General features: G+C 47.4%; 1 long non-coding RNA gene across 1 annotated transcript in view; it reads left to right on the top strand.

Annotated features, from left to right (window-relative positions):
• The window catches only part of LOC137644932 (uncharacterized), an 87,394-nt gene that overhangs the window by 19,256 nt on the left and 51,193 nt on the right, over positions 1 to 16,945 (top strand). The window contains exon 2 of the long non-coding RNA XR_011045236.1: positions 16,242 to 16,488. This is a non-coding gene — a long non-coding RNA (uncharacterized lncRNA). The remainder of the gene's footprint in view (positions 1 to 16,241; positions 16,489 to 16,945) is intronic.

Genomic DNA, 16,945 nt, shown 5'->3' with positions numbered 1-16,945 from the left:
CCCCTACCATAAGACGAGCGAGACGGTTTTCTCCTCGTCATCCGAAGGCTTATCGCGTAAGAAACCGTGGAGCAAGGTTTCGAGACCCTTAAAGCGAAAGTCAGTCCCTTCAGGACAGGTCCAGCGTCCTGGTTGTAGCCATTGGGACAGCTCTGACCCTGTGCAGTCATCGGAAGACTGCTCGACGCCTAAACAGAAGCGTAACACAGGCTCCGAGAGTCTTAGTGTAGGCAAGGTTTTGCAGTCACAGACGTTACCCTCGTCTCTTACCGCACCCATTCCCGTTGATCCTAAATGGGTTGTACTGCAAGACATGCAGAATAAGCTTGCCTCTCTTATGGAGGACTATTCTGCTGAGCAGGTTCACGATGATCCTCGCCGCTTAGCTGATCGAGATCCTGGCCGTCAGCCGCCCAAACGAACCTTTGCTCGTCCTGTTGACGTTGACGTTACAAAGTCACGTCAGTCACGTTTTGTAGAGCCTCACTCGATGCAGTCCAGTGTTGACTTTCAGCCGCTTGTGGACGTTCAGCCGCTGCCGCATGCTCTTGTTGACGTTCAGGACGTTCGCCAACCAGCGAAGTTGACTTGTTTTGACGTTGAGCGTCTAGCACCGCAGTCAAGAGTTGTTTTGACTGCTCAGTCTAGGCAGTCAAGGCAGTCTCGAGTTGACGTCGAGCGTCCTCCCGCACCTGTTGTTGTTGCTGGTCAGTCCTTTAAGCAGTTACATGACATAGCGTCCTTGACTGCTACTGTTGCTCCTTTGCGTGTGGACTCTGCTTGTCAAGCATTGCCACCACGGCAGGTCTCTCCCTTGCTTGAGACTCGGCAATTGTCGGACGAGGTTCCTTCAGATGAGGAAGTTGCTGATCCCCCTCCTACTGATATTCCCTTGGGGACTCTGTCAGACGGAGAGGAGCCTAAAGCTGCTCAGCCCTCTATGGATCTTTGTCCGGATCTTTTTGTAACTGCTGCTCCTCGTTCGCCTAAACGTCAGAGTTTACACTAGGCCTAGCTACTTCGAAGCCGTTGTTTTCTAAGCTAGTGCTCTCTCGCTCTTCCAAGAGAGCTTTACGTTTGCTAGGCGACTGGTTGATCACCAGGAGGAGTTTGGGGGAGACAGCCTTTGCTTTCCCTCCTTTTAAACTGGCTTATAGAGCGAGAGTCTGGTATGACACGGGAGAAGTTCTCGGCTTGGGAGTTCCTGCCTCTGCCCAGATAGACTTCTCAAACCTCATAGACTCTCCCTGGCGCCTGGCCATGAGACGCTCCAAGATTTTATGGTCGGCTTCAGAGCTAGACCATCTTCTGTTAGGAGTTTTTTCGAGCGTTTGAAGTTTTGCTGTACAATTATGTCATGCATAAACAAGGCTATCAGGGATGGCTCCAATAATCTGACAGCCACGTTCTCTGCAGGAACAAGACTATCAGGGATGGCTCCAATGATCTGGCAGCCACGTTCACTGCAGGAGTACGTAAGAGGCAAGTGCGCTCAATGTGTTCATTGTCAAGACAAACTTCACGATGAAGTCTACCAAGCTGTCTTGACAGCATTAATGGAAGGCGACTGGATAGTCTCTCTCGACCTTCAGGATGCATACTTCCACATTCCTATACACCCAGATTCCCAACCGTTTCTGAGGTTTGTTTACAGGAATGTGGGGTACCAGTTTCGAGCCCTCTGCTTTGGCCTCAGTCCTGCTCCTCTCGTGTTTACGAGGCTCATGAGGAATATGGAAAAATTCCTCCATCTATCGGGAATCCGAGCCTCCCTGTACTTGGACGACTGGCTTTTCAGAGCATCGTCCAGTCATCGCTGTCTGCAGGATCTACATTGGACGTTGGGTCTGGCCAAGGAGTTGGGACTTTTGGTCAACCTAGAAAAGTCCCAACTGATCCCATCCCAGACTATTCTATATTTGGGGATGGAGATTCGCAGTCCAGTTTTTCGGGCTTTTCCGTCTGCCACCCGAATAGAACAAGCCCTGCTCAAAGTCCAACTAATGCTGAAAAGAGAACGTTTGTTCAGTCAGGAGTTGGAAGAGTCTCGTAGGGACTCTCTCATCCCTGGAGCAGTTTGTCTCGCTAGGGAGACTACACCTTCGGCCTCTCCAGTTCCATCTAGCCTCTCACTGGAACAAGGACAAGACGTTAGAGACGGTATCAATCCCGGTCTCCGAACCAGTAAAGGCATGCCTGAAATGGTGGGACAGCAATATCAGTCTGAGAGAGGGACTATCCCTAGCAGTCAAGAACCCAAACCACGTGTTGTTCTCAGACGCGTTGGATTTGGGTTGGGGTGCGACCCTGGACGGTCGGGAATGCTCGGGTCTGTGGACCTCAAGTCAGAAGAGCATGCACATCAACGGCAAGGAGCTATTAGCAGTCCACTTGGCCTTGATTAAATTCGAAAGCTTTTTTCGAAACAAAGTGGTAGAGGTTAACTCAGACAACACCACAGCTTTGGTGTACATCTCCAAGCAAGGAGGCACACACTCCCTCACGCTGTACGAGATCGCAAGGGACCTTCTCATATGGTCAAGAAATCGAGGCATCTCCCTGTTGACGAGATTCATCGAGGGGGACTTGAACGTCTTGGCAGACTGTCTCAGTCGGAGGGGTCAGGTGATACCCACGGAATGGACCCTCCACAAGGACGTGTGCAAGAGTCTTTGGGCGACTTGGGGTCAACCCACCATAGACCTCTTTGCCACCTCGTTGACCAAAAGGTTACCAATCTATTGCTCACCAGTCCCAGATCCAGAAGCAATCCACATAGACGCGTTTCTACTGGATTGGTCTCATCTGGACTTATATGCATTCCCACCATTCAAGATAGTCAACAAGGTACTGCAGAAGTTCGCCTCTCACGAAGGGACAAGGTTGACGTTGGTTGCTCCCCTCTGGCCCGCAAGAGAGTGGTTCACCGAGGTACTTCAATGGCTGGTAGACATTCCAATAAGTCTTCCTCTAAGGGTAGATCTCTTACGTCAGCCCCACGTAAAGAATGTTCATCAAAGCCTCCCCGCGCTTCGTCTGACTGCCTTCAGACTATCGAGAGACTCTCAAGAGCTCGAGGCTTTTCGAAGGAGGCAGCCAGTGCGATTGCGAGAGCTAGGAGAGCTCCTACCATCAGAGTATACCAGTCGAAGTGGGAAGTCTTTCGAGACTGGTGCAAGTCAGCATCTGTGTCCTCTTCCAGTACCTCTGTAGCCCAAATTGGAGATTTTCTTTTACATCTGAGAAATGTTCGCTCCCTCTCAGCTCCCACGATTAAGGGCTACAGGAGCATGTTGGCTTCGGTCTTTCGTCATAGAGGCTTAGATCTTTCCAACAATAAAGATCTCCAAGATCTTCTTAAGTCTTTCGAGACCTCTAAGGAACGTCGTTTGGCAACTCCTGGATGGAACTTAGACGTGGTCCTAAGGTTCCTCATGTCAGACAGGTTTGAGCCATTACATTCAGCCTCCCTGAAGGATCTCACCCTCAAGACGCTTTTCCTAGTGTGCTTGGCTTCGGCTAAAAGGGTCAGTGAAATTCATGCCTTCAGTAAGAACATCGGCTTTTCTACAGAAAAAGCCACATGTTCACTTCAACTTGGTTTCCTGGCCAAAAATGAACTGCCTTCTCGTCCTTGGCCTAAGTCCTTTGATATACTGTACCTTGCCTGTCAGAGATCGTAGGCAACGAACTTGAAAGAGTGCTGTGTCCAGTTAGAGCTCTTAAGTTCTACTTAGCTCGTACTAAGTCCTTACGAGGTGGATCTGAGGCATTATGGTGCTCAGTTAAGAAACCATCATTGCCTATGTCAAAGAATGCTTTGTCATATTTTATCAGATTTTTAATACGAGAGGCTCATTCTCTCTTGAATGAAAAAGACCGATGCTTGCTTAAGGTTAAGACACACGAAGTAAGAGCTATAGCAACTTCCGTGGCCTTTAAGCAAAATAGATCTCTGCAAAGTATTATGGACGCGACCGTTTGGAGAAGCAAGTCGGTATTCGCGTCATTTTACTTAAAAGATGTCCAGACTCTTTACGAGGACTGCTACACACTGGGTCCATTCGTTACAGCGAGTGCAGTAGTGGGTAAGGGTTCTACCACTACATTCCCTTAATTCCAATATCCTTTTAATATGCTCTTGAAATGTTTTTTTAATTGGGTTGTACGGAAGGCTAAGAAGCCTTTCGCATCCTTTTTGATTTGGCGGGTGGTCAAATGTCATTTCTTGAGAGCGCCCAGATTAGGGGTTTGATGAGGTCCTGTTGTATGGGTTGCAGCCCTTGATACTTCAGCTCCTGGGAGTCTTTCAGCATCCTAAGAGGATCGCTGGGCTTCGTGAGGAAGACAGACTAACAAGGCAGAGTAATCGTCTAAGTCAACTTCCTTACCAGGTACCTATATATATTTGGGTTTTGTTATGATATAACTGTCAAAAACTCTAAGCATATACGCTGTAAACTTAATTAACTCTGGTCTCTACCCACCACCATGGGTGTGAATCAGCTATTATATATTCACCGGCTAAGTTAAATATTTAAAAATGATATTTTAATTATAAAATAAATTTTTGAATATACTTACCCGGTGAATATATAAATTAAAGGCCCCCCCTTCCTCCCCGATAGAGACCCAGCGGGATGAGAAGAATTGGAGCTGTTTACATGTATATGCGGTATCTGGCCGATAGTTGGCGCTGGTGGGCACACCCGCAACCTTCATAGCGATCGCTCGCGAGTTTTTGTGTTTTTCTGTCGAGCCGCCGGAGGCGTCAGCTATTATATATTCACCGGGTAAGTATATTCAAAAATTTATTTTATAATTAAAATATAATTTTATGTTGTTCCTCTTCGGAGTTCCTTCTTAGGGAATTTCTGTTAAATGATTATTTAATTTTATTTTCCCAGTTAACTGTGCAGTTTTTCTTCGTTCGACTAAGAGTGGCAACGAAGCAGAGCTGTTCTGTTCATGCGTGGGGAATCTGCTGTCACTGCTGTCCCTCAGAGGACGTTGTCAAGGGCGTCATCCCTTCTCTTAGAAGTACTCCCGTGACAACATGGCCAGCACTTCAGATCATCTTAGAACGCTAAAGGAGGTTCGCCTCCAGGGGTTGGACAACTTTCCTTCCGAAGGAAGTTTCCTCCCCAGGTGTGAGGTTGTTTCTCCCTTCAGAGGGAGAACTTCCCATATCTTAATAAATTCATCCTCTCTGACTGCTGTTGCTGCCCTTCGGCCAGACTTCTCTCCCCCCTTGCTGAGTTTCTATTCCTTCAGGGGTGGAGCACGGTCTTGATAAGTCTCTTCTACTAAGTGTTCACCTCTCTCGTTCGCAAGAGAGGCCACTCATAGAGACTCCTCTTCGGAGGATCGCTACTGCTAAGGTCAGCTTGCTGATCCACCGGCCCTCAAGGGGCATCATCATGGGCGTCTTCTAGTCTCTTCTACGAAGTGTTCACCTCTTCTCGTTCGTGAGAGAGGCCACTCATAGAGACTTCTCTTCTGAGGATCGCTACTGTTATAGGTCAGCTTGCTGATCCACCGGAAATCATGGACGTCATTATGGGTGTCTTTAAGTCTCAGTTCCTGATCATCCTGCCTGCTGACCTACCGAACTACCAGCGCAACCTTGTGCTGCAACGTAGTCCTTTGGACTTCGGTCCTAGACTCTAACACGGACCTTTTACGGTCCCCATCGGTGGATGCTCGCCCTTCCAAAGGGCACATCCCAGTTCCTGATCGTCCTGCCAGCTGACCTACCGATCTACCAGCGCAACCGTGCGTGGTCCTGGACTCCAATGCAGACCTGCTTACGGTCCCTATCGGTGGATGCTCGCTCTTTTTTAAAGGGCACATCCCAGTTCCTGATCGTCCTGCCACTGGTCATCCTACCAGCTGACACGCCAACCTACTACAGTAGTGCTACCTTCGCGCGCGTGCGTGCTTACCGACATTCTTACGCGCGCGAGGGCCGACGAACTTCCGCGCGCCGGTACAGATGGTCTCCCGCGCGCGAGCGCCGACGATCTTCCACGCGCAGGTACCAATGGTCTCCCGTGTGTGCGCTCGCCGACATTTTTACGCGCGCGAGCGCCGACGATCTTACACGCGGGGTTACCGATGGTCTCCCGTGCGCGCGCCAATAGTCTTGCACGCGCGCCGATAGTCTTCCGCACGCGCGCCGACGATCTTCCACTAGTGGGCGGCGGTGGTCTCCCGCACGCGCCGACGATCTTCCACTAGTGGGCGGCGATGGTCTCCCGCGCGCGCCAACAGTCTTCTGCTCGCGCATGCCAACGTTCTTCCGCGCGGGCGCCAACGGTCTCCCGCACGCTCGCTGACGTTCTTATGCGCGCGAGCGCTGATGGTTTCCCCCGCGCACGCCAATAGTCTTCCGCGCATGCGCCGACGATCTTCCACGCACGTGCGCTGAAGATCTTCCACGCACGTGCGCCGACGATCTTCCACTCACGTGCGCCGACGATCTTTCACGCGCGGAGGCGATGGTCTCCAGCGCGCGCCGACGATTTTTTGCGTGCGAGCGCCAGTGCTCTTGCGCACACGTCAACAGTCTTTTTCTCGCGCACGCCAACTATCTTCCGCTCGCGGGCGCCGACGGTCTCCTGCGCATGCGGCGATGATTTTCAGCGCTCGCTAGTGCCAATGCTCTTGTGCGAGCGCCGACGATCTTCCACTCGCGGGCGGTGATGGTCTCTCGCGAGCGCCAACGATTTTCTGTGCGCGGGTGCATATGCTCTTGCACGCGCGCCAACAGTCTTCTGCTCGCGCACGCCAACGATCTTCCTCGCGCGGGGGGGCTGATGGTCTCCTGCGCACGCGGCGATGATTTTCCGCGCTCGCTAGCGCCAATTCTCTTGCACGCATGCCGATGATCTTCCGCGCGCGGGCGCCGCTGGTCTCCCCCGCTCGCGTCGATGACTTTCCAAGCGCGCAAGCGCCAATGCTCTTGCGTGCGCGCCAATAATCTTGCACGCGCGCGTGGGCCGACTTTCTTCTGCGCACGGTCACCAACAGTCTACCTTGCATGCACACCGAAGGCCTTTCGCGCTGGCGCGTGCTGACAGCCTCGCTCCAATAATCTCGAGTGCGTGCATGCAGCCTTCCGTGCGCGCCGACGGTGTTCTACGCGCGGACGCCGATGATCTTCCGCATGCGCGCGCCAACAGTCTCCACGTAGTACTCTTACGCACGTGCCAATGCTCCCACTCTTGCGCAACCAGTCACACGCTTCGGTGCATTCTAGGGAGAATGTACAAAACTACACAGTGCCTTACTGCGCGCCAGTGCTCTTCCTCACTTTCCTGCGCCCTCCTGCGCAGTTACGGTCCCGGATCCATGCGCCAGCTCTTGCCAAAGAATCAAGGCTCGCAGATCCAATGCATCAGCTCTTGCCTAAGAACCACCGCTTGCATGCTCTCCAGGCAGATATTAAGCACCAGCATCATCCTGTGTGCCATCGCTCCAGACTCACCTACACACTCGCGCAATTGTCAGTAAAAAGGAATAAAACTTTTTGGACAGGTCACCATTGCCCCATTCCTCCCCACAAACACATAAACATTGCCACCGGGAAAAGAGGAATAAGGCTCCACAGAAGGATTCAAGATCCCGAAGATTCCATCCTACAAGGGAATCGAAACGGGGAATCCTTGGTCCCTGTCTCTTCTGAAGTTTCTTTTTTCCTTGACAGACCACCGTCAGCAAACAGGAAAGCATCAACAGACTGATCTCTAGATCACTGTTTGCTGATGGCTAGTTCACAGTTTACTGATCGCTAGGTCGCCAATCACCAGATCGCCAATTGCTAGCTCAATGCTAATCTTTGACCTCTAGTCCCTCCAATGACTAACGATCTCCAATTGCTAGCATTTCCAATCATCGATTGGTAGTCAATAACCAGTCATCAGCTTGCTGATCACTAGATCACCGATGGGCAGCTCATCTTTCTTCGATCATTGAACTCAGCTCGCTGATCTCTGACCAGTCCATCTTCAGCTTGCTCATCTCTGACCAAACAGGGGGGACCATAATCAGCTTGCTGATCTCGAACTGACTATCGACTCACAGACCACCGATTCATCAGTCATCAGTTATTTGCCTGCAGTTCGTGACTCGAACTTACTAGTCATCCGCTTCCTGTAGTTCCTAGATCAGAAGTTATACAACATACTTCTCGCTACTGGCCATTTGCCATCACACTAAAGTGATCGGCAAACGTTCGACAACCCTCAGCAACGGCTTGCCAACAGGGAACTACTTGCGAGCACTCTCCAATTGCACAGTAACCACGATACTCAACGGTTAACCATTGATTAACATTCGCCAGCTTGATTCTATTCTAAGGAACAGCATCAATCCCATCAGGGCTAAGCATGGCCTTCCTTTTAAAGAAATTCTCACTCAGAGAAGAATTCTTACACTGGGTATCGCGCCTGATCCTTTACGACACGAGTCAAGACTCCTGCGTCGACAATCTTCCATGCAAAAGGATCGCCAAGGGGCTGTCCCTTTGGGTCGATGTCCACCCCATGTTGGAGTTGATTAAGGGCTAACACCTCAGGTCTTAATTTGCACACTGGACCTAAAGGACACTTACTCCCAGGTCCAAACCATCCATCTAGGAAGGTTGGAAGATTCAGTCTAGACAAACAAGAAACACCAGTTCAAGGCACTGTGCTTTAGTCTTTCCACCACACCCATCCTGGTCTCACAGGATCGGCTTCTGTCTCCGCTCTCTCAGGACGACTGACTGACCTTAGCAGACTCAGTGGCAACCTTGCATTAACACTGGAACTTCTGAAGTCTTTTACCAAGATCCAGTGATCAGGGTAAACCTACGGAAATCTTCCCTACTTCCCTCCCAGGAGACTGGTGTATCTGGGAATGATTCTAAACACCAATCTCCACAAAAACCTTCTCGAAACGAGAACGACTTCCATTCCAGGAGACTTGAGTCAGAAAAAGAAGAAAGGAGGGACCATAGTGCTGCACCACTCGACCTCAGCCCTCTGGACAGAGCCCGAAGGTACATACATACATATACCAAAGGCACTTCCCCCAATTTTGGGGGGTAGCCGACAACAACAAGAAACAAAACAAAAAGGGGACCTCTACTCTCTACGTTCCTCCAGCCTAACCAGGGACTCAGCCGAGTTCAGCTGGTACTGCTAGGGTGCCACAGCCCAACCTCCCACATTTCCACCACAGATGAAGCTTCATACTGCTGAGTCCCCTACTGCAGCTACCTCCGCGGTCATCTAAGGCACCGGAGGAAGCAGCAGGGCCTACCGGAACTGCGTCACAATCGCTCGCCATTCATTCCTATTTCTAGCACGCTCTCTTGCCTCTCTCACATCTATCCTCCTATCACCCAGAGCTTTCTTCACACCATCCATCCACCCAAACCTTGGCCTTCCTCTTGTACTTCTCCCATCAACTCTTGCATTCATCACCTTCTTTAGCAGACAGCCATTTTCCATTCTCTCAACATGGCCAAACCACCTCAACACATTCATATCCACTCTAGCCGCTAACTCATTTCTTACACCCGTTCTCACCCTCACCACTTCGTTCCTAACCCTATCTACTCGAGATACACCAGCCATACTCCTCAGACATTTCATCTCAAACACATTCAATTTCTGTCTCTCCATCACTTTCATTCCCCACAACTCCGATCCATACATCACAGTTGGTACAATCACTTTCTCATATAGAACTCTCTTTACATTCATGCCCAATCCTCTATTTTTTACTACTCCCTTAACTGCCCCCAACACTTTGCAACCTTCATTCACTCTCTGACGTACATCTGCTTCCACTCCACCATTTGCTGCAACAACAGACCCCAAGTACTTAAACTGATCCACCTCCTCAAGTAACTCTCCATTCAACATGACATTCAACCTTGCACCACCTTCCCTTCTCGTATATCTCATAACCTTACTCTTACCCACATTAACTCTCAACTTCCTTCTCTCACACACCCTTCCAAATTCTGTCACTAGTCGGTCAAGCTTCTCTTCTGTGTCTGCTACCAGTACAGTATCATCCGCAAACAACAACTGATTTACCTCCCATTCATGATCATTCTCGCCTAACAGTTTTAATCCTCGTCCAAGCATTCACCTCTCTCACCACTCCATCAACATACAAGTTAAACAACCAGGGCGACATCACACATCCCTGTCTCAGCCCCACTCTCACCGGAAACCAATCGCTCACCTCCTTTCCTATTCTAACACATGCTTTACTACCTGTGTAGAAACTTTTCACTGCTTGCAACAACCTTCCACCAACTCCATATAACCTCATCACATTCCACATTGCTTCCCTATCAACTCTATCATATGCTTTCTCCAGATCCATAAACGCAACATACACCTCCTTACCTTTTGCTAAATATTTCTCGCATATCTGCCTAACTGTAAAAATCTGATTCATACAACCCCTACCTCTTCTAAAACCACCCTGTACTTCCAAGATTGCATTCTCTGTTTTATCCTTAATCCTATTAATCAGTATTCTACCATACACTTTTCCAACTACACTCAACAAACTAATACCTCTTGAATTACAACACTCATGCACATCTCCCTTACCCTTATATAGTGGTACAATACATGCACAGACCCAATCTATTGGTACCATTGACAACACAAAACACACATTAAACAATCTCACCAACCATTCAAGTACAGTCACACCCCCTTCCTTCAACATCTCAGCTTTCACACCATCCATACCCGATGCTTTTCCTACTCTCGTTTCATCTAGTGCTCTCCTCACTTCCTCTATTGTAATCTCTCTCTCATTCTCATCTCCCATCACTGGCACCTCAACACCTGGAACCGCAATTATATCTGCCTCCCTATCATCCTCAACATTCAGCAAACTTTCAAAATATTCCGCCCACCTTTTCCTTGCCTCCTCTCCTTTTAACAACCTTCCATTTCCATCTTTCACTGTCTCTTCAATTCTTGCGCCGGCCTTCCTTACTCTCTTCACTTCTTTCCAAAACTTCTTATTCTCTTCATATGACTGACCCAGTCCCTGACCCCACCTCAGGTCAGCTGCCCTCTTTGCCTCACTACCTTGCGCTTTACTTCCACCTTTTGCTCTCTATATTTTTCATACTTCTCTATACTATTACTCTGCAGCCATTCTTCAAAAGCCCTCTTTTTCTCTTCCACTTTTACCTTCACTCCTTCATTCCACCATTCACTGCCCTTCCTCATGCTGCCTCCAACAACCTTCTTGCCACATACATCACTTGCAATCCCAACAAAATTTTCTTTTGCTAACTTCCACTCCTCCTCTAAATTACCAGTTTCTCTTACTCTCACCTCGTCATATGCCATTTTCAACCTTTCCTGATATTTACTTTTTACCCCCGGTTTTATTAGCTCTTCAACCCTCACTAGCTCCCTTTTACATCCACCTACTCTATTCCCCCACTCTTTTGCTACAACTAATTTTCCCTCCACCAAAAAATGATCAGACATACCGTTAGCCATACCCCTAAACACGTGCACGTCTTTCAATCTTCCAAACATTCTTTTAGTTATCAACACATAATCCATTAATGCCCTTTCTACTACTCTTCCATTTGCCACTCTTACCCATGTATACTTATTTTTATCTTTCTTTTTAAAAAAGCTAGCACTTATTACCATCTCTTGTTCAACACACATATCTACCAGTCTCTCACCACTCTCATTTTCACCTGGTACGCCATATTTCCCAATGACACCTTCTACCTCTCCAGCACCCACTCTAGCATTTAAGTCACCCATAACAACTACATAATTCCTTCTACCCAGTCCTTCTACACACCTAGTTAATTCATTCCAGAACTCATTCCGCTCTTCTTCACTTTTCTCACTACCTGGCCCATACGCACTGACAAACGCCCAACATTCCCTACCCAACCTAACCCTTACCCACATTAACCTAGATGATATCTCCTTCCATTCCACTACTTTGCCTGTCATCCATTCACTCAACAATAAAGCCACACCCTCTCTCGCTCTTCCCCTTTCAATCCCAGACACTCTACCAGACATTTCACCAAACATCACTTCACCCTTTCCTTTTATCTTTGTCTCACACAAGGCCAATACATCCATCCTTCTACTTCTAAACATACTTCCAATCTCACATCTTTTACTCTCTATCGTACTACATCCACGCACATTCAAACACCCCAAAACTAGAGTGCGGGGAGCAGTCACTCTCCCCCCAGCTCCATCTCTTTGTTGCTGTCTCACAGGATACTTTTACAGGAGAGGGGGTTCCCAGCCCCCTCGTCCCGTCCCTTTTAGTCGCCTCTTACGACACGCAGGGATAACGTTGGCGCTATTCTAATTGTTTTATGCCCCCGCGGCCACAGGGGAGCCCGAAGGTACCTTCACTTAAATCTCTTAAGAGATGAAGGCCAACTTTCCAGTCCTTCAACAGCCTCATCGGTTCCTAACAGACCACTCAGTGATGTGATGGACGACACACCACATAGAGACTCACATCGACAAGCAAGTAGGAACTGGCTTGTAGCCTCTTCCCATCTAATAGTATAAACACTAAGATGGGCCAAAGTCCGTTCGGTACCACTATTAGCCCGCTTCATTCCAGACTGAAAGAACGTGCTCGCCGACAATCTGTGCACAGCATCTCAGATAAGGTATACCGAATGGACTTTGGATCGCCATGTAGCCAACAAAGTCCCGCCTTTACGAGGTCCTCCAACTAGGAGGTCTGTTCGCAACACTCCAGATTCTCAGGCTACCGTTGCTCACCAGCCCTAGACCCCAAGGCTCTCTGGCAACAATGGTGGGTACAACAATGATGTTTATGTCTCGTCCCTGTTTTATCTGGAGAAGGTCACTCAACAAGGCTAGAGCATCGGTCAACCTCTCAAGGACTCTCCTACCTCCGCTATGGCATTATGCAGAACGGTCTCCAAACCTTTTGCAGCTCCTGATAGAGCCTCCAAGAGAACCCTCTCCACTTAATAGACAACCCACTTTGACACCTACCACAAGCTATAGCTTTGCTATGATTGTACGCCTGAAGACTACCCAATACCTCTTTGCGAAAAGGTTGTCTAGATATCTGAGGAGTTCCTCAGCATCAGTCTACCAGGCAGTATCACGTCTTGTGTGGTTGGCGTCATATGAAAGTGTCTCTCCACTCGATACCTCGATTCCAGCAATAGCGAAATCCTCGAGTATATGCAAGAGGAAAAGACCCCCTATTCAGTTTCGACAGGTAAAGATGATCACTCAACCTTGACCCTTCACCTTCAAACTGAAAGAAAGGGACACCTTCTCACTGATAGACTTTTCCTAACTCATACGGACTTGCAACTTGCCTTTCCCCAGTGGGAATTGAGACCTTCCTCTCAAAACATGGTTCAAACCTCCGATCCCTAAAGGGACCTCCTTATGTTCCACTTCACCAGGCGACAAATTTTCTCCTGATTTAAGAACACAATGCTCCTACACACTCGGACAGCAACCATACGATTCAAGGAACTTCATGGTCTCTCTTTCGACATCGCCCATTATTGAGAAGGGCGAAAGGCAATGTTCAGTTTCATCCCTGAGTACGTATGTCACCAGACACAGTCTCCAGAGGTGACGGATCCTACACAAGTCTCAACTAGGTAATGGACGATCCAGATCATCTGTTACTGTACCCAGGGTAAGGTATGAGACTTTACCTAAAGAAAATGGCAACATTCTGCCCGGGTCCCTCCTCTTGTCAGCACTGGGAGAGACTAGAGGAGGATCGCCGAAACATCATCTCGACATGACGACTCACATGACGATGTCAGGGCCAAAGTCCGCTCGGTACCATTATCAACCCGCTTCATTCCAGATTAGAGGAATGTGCTCGCAAACAATCTGTGCACAGCATCTCAGATAAGGTGTACCGAATGGTCTTTAGATCACCTTGTAGCCGACAAAGTCCCGACTTTACGTGGTTCTTCAACTGTGGATCTGTTTGCAACGGCCCTGAACCTGAGACTTCTGCTGCTCCCCAGTCCTAGACCCTAAGGCTCTCTGGCAAGAAGCATGCCAATAATGGTGGATACAATAACAAAATTTACGTCTTGTCCCTGTTTTTGTCTGAAGAGAAGGGTACTCAACACGGCTAGAACATCGATCAGCCTCTCAAGGGCTCTCATAGCTCTGTTATGGCATCTCTGTTTTGTCCCCGAGTTTGTTGCCAAGACACAGTCTTGGTCCAACAGTTTTTCTTACAAAGTCTCGGAATAACTTTTACCTTGACAGTCACGCTGCTTATCTCAACACAGCTTGCGTAAGCTGCAGACCTTGCATAGCAGGGTTTAACAAGGTGTAGGGACTCCTTATATTTGGTACCAACCATATATTTAGCCCCCAGGTAAAGCCAAAAAGGCAGATTGGCAAGGACGTCCACCCTCCTAATGGATGAGTTTGATGATTCCTTTGGTTCTTCTTGCAATAAATCTTCTGAATAAATCTTCTTATTATTTGTCTAGTGTTTACCTTTACTTACTATTTTTTAATTGTATTTTAATCTTTTCTCTCAAGAGATAACATAGAAAAGTTACGTGGGTGAGGGATACGAATGCTGGTTTCTTTCTTTACTTGACATAAAAAGGGGTTTGAACAGTCACTTACAAGCAGTCATAAAAAGAATGGTTTTTACATTTACACGAAGCGTTGAATTCAGAAGTCTTGACACTGGCTGAAGAGTTGGATGAATCCTTGATTAATTAGGCCTATACGTCAATCGTAGGCCTACTGTCGTCGGTGAAGTATGAGCCTTCGTCAGGTGTTGGGAAGGCTGGCGCGAAGTTCTAGTCACGCCTCGGTCACTCTGGGACGTCACGCCTATGTCACTCTGGGACGTCTCGCCAAACACACTCACAGTCGATCAGGTGCGGGCGTAATAGTTCTGTTCGTCGTCCTTCGTTTTCAGGGATAAATGTTTCCCCTTAATTTCTCAGCTGCTAAACGGTCCTGAGTAAACGCCGTCCCTCAGTTTATGTATAGGCAGCTGCCATTCGTTGTTCATCAAGGGGACCGGCAAGTTAAGTAGGTCTTTAGATCTGGTAAACAGAGCGACTTACTAGGAAGAGAGAGAGAGATTTCCTCTCACAGTTGCTGATACAGTATATCGTCGTCTTGGGTGTGTCAAGCTAACCTTAATCACGTGACGTTTTTTTGCCGGTTTCTACACCTCACTCGTCTGGGCTCCGTGAATCATTCAAGAACGGGTCCTGGCGTTTGGGAGTTTTTACGGGAAAGATCCTAGAGTCAGCGGAATTAACTGAAAACATCCTACCTAACTTCTCGTTCACTCTCATGTCTCTCCACAATTCTTTCTATATCTTTACAATTACTACTAACTGCATTTGTCTCTCTATTTCTTATTAACTAATAAAACTCATGAATAAAGGCATCAATAACATACATAAACCTTCTGCATATGAAATTTATCAAAAAAATAAGCATCTGTCTAACACCAGTCACCCCTAATAAATAGCATAGGTTTGTACAGTATTCCAAGTACGGAGCATATGACAGATTTGTAGATAATTTGTATTTTTCATAATGATACAAATCTTTAGTTATTTATACAAACTTACCTGCCGACCCTATTCCCCTTGAAGTCTTACCTCCAAGCAAAGTGAGCTAAATCACAGGTGTGTGAATGGGAGCGGGGAAACCCCCCCCCCCCCCCTCCCGCTAGCTAGCGGGATGGGTAGTTAACCCTGGCTGAAATTATAATGGCTTGTCCTTTCAGCTTCACCGAAAGTTATACCTTTAATAAATAGCTAAAGGTTTGTATCGTTAGGGAAAATACAAATTATCTACGAATTTGTAACTTTTCCTAATTATACAAACCTGAGTTCTTTACTCATACTTATCCCACCATTACCTATCCCCCAAGAAGTCCTGCTTGCAATCAAAATTTTGGAATCTCACTGGGTGAGTGTGAGTGGGTTGGTGGGTCTTTCCCCCAGGTAACTAGTGGATGGTTGTTGACAGTGCGTGCAAAAAGTTTATTGCTAGATTACAGCTATGCTATGACAGATATCCATATTAAAGAACTCAGGGTTGTATAGTTTGGAAAAATACAAATTACTTCCAAATTTTTCATTTTATAAATCTTTTAGGATTGATAATCCTAGCCATTTGACAGTACCAAACTATAATTTACTTCTTTTTCAGATTGACTGTAACACAGTTGGCAGTAGTAACGTTTGTGGGTATCCTTAGTGGTGTCTACATATGGAAACCTCTTTTTGTGAGATTTAAATCAGAAAACCCTAAAATAGAGCCTGTGCCACCAATGTGAAATACATATTACAGCTGAAAATTGAAAGTCCTTGTAAATTGAAATGGACCTACTTCGAAATACTGGAAACTTTCCAATTCTGAAGGCAGCATTGGTAATAACATTGTTTACATCTTTGGGGTAAGTATAAAGATATTGAGCACTACTTATTAAAGCTCTTTCCTTGATTCATACCTACACAGACCATCATCCCTAACCCTTACATGACAGTGTAAGTCTATTGACTTAAATAAAAGTTGTCCCATTAGTTCACAGCCAACATCTATTGATATGCTGTATGTGTAGTCCCCATAAACCACAAGGCGAATGATTGGTTTCTCCCTACATGGATACAAACCCTTGTTCATTATGAGAGTATGATTTTAGCACAGCTGAAAACACATGTTGTTGAAAAATTATAACTAGGTGTCGGTAGTTACTGGTGAAGGATCCCCACCCCCTGCTAGTACATCGGTACGCCTCATTGACTTTAGCCTCTGAGCAGTACTGACGTATTCTCAGTCTCCATATTTTGGCTGCTTTAATCTATTCTTTTTTTTTCCTTACCGTGTGTTTGCTGTTTGTGGAATGGAAAACA

The sequence above is a fragment of the Palaemon carinicauda genome, chromosome 8 (assembly GCF_036898095.1).
Source record: "Palaemon carinicauda isolate YSFRI2023 chromosome 8, ASM3689809v2, whole genome shotgun sequence".
Lineage (NCBI taxonomy): Eukaryota > Metazoa > Arthropoda > Malacostraca > Decapoda > Palaemonidae > Palaemon > Palaemon carinicauda.
Note: the sequence above shows the minus strand (reverse complement) of the source record. Positions and strands in the feature narration are given on the sequence as shown.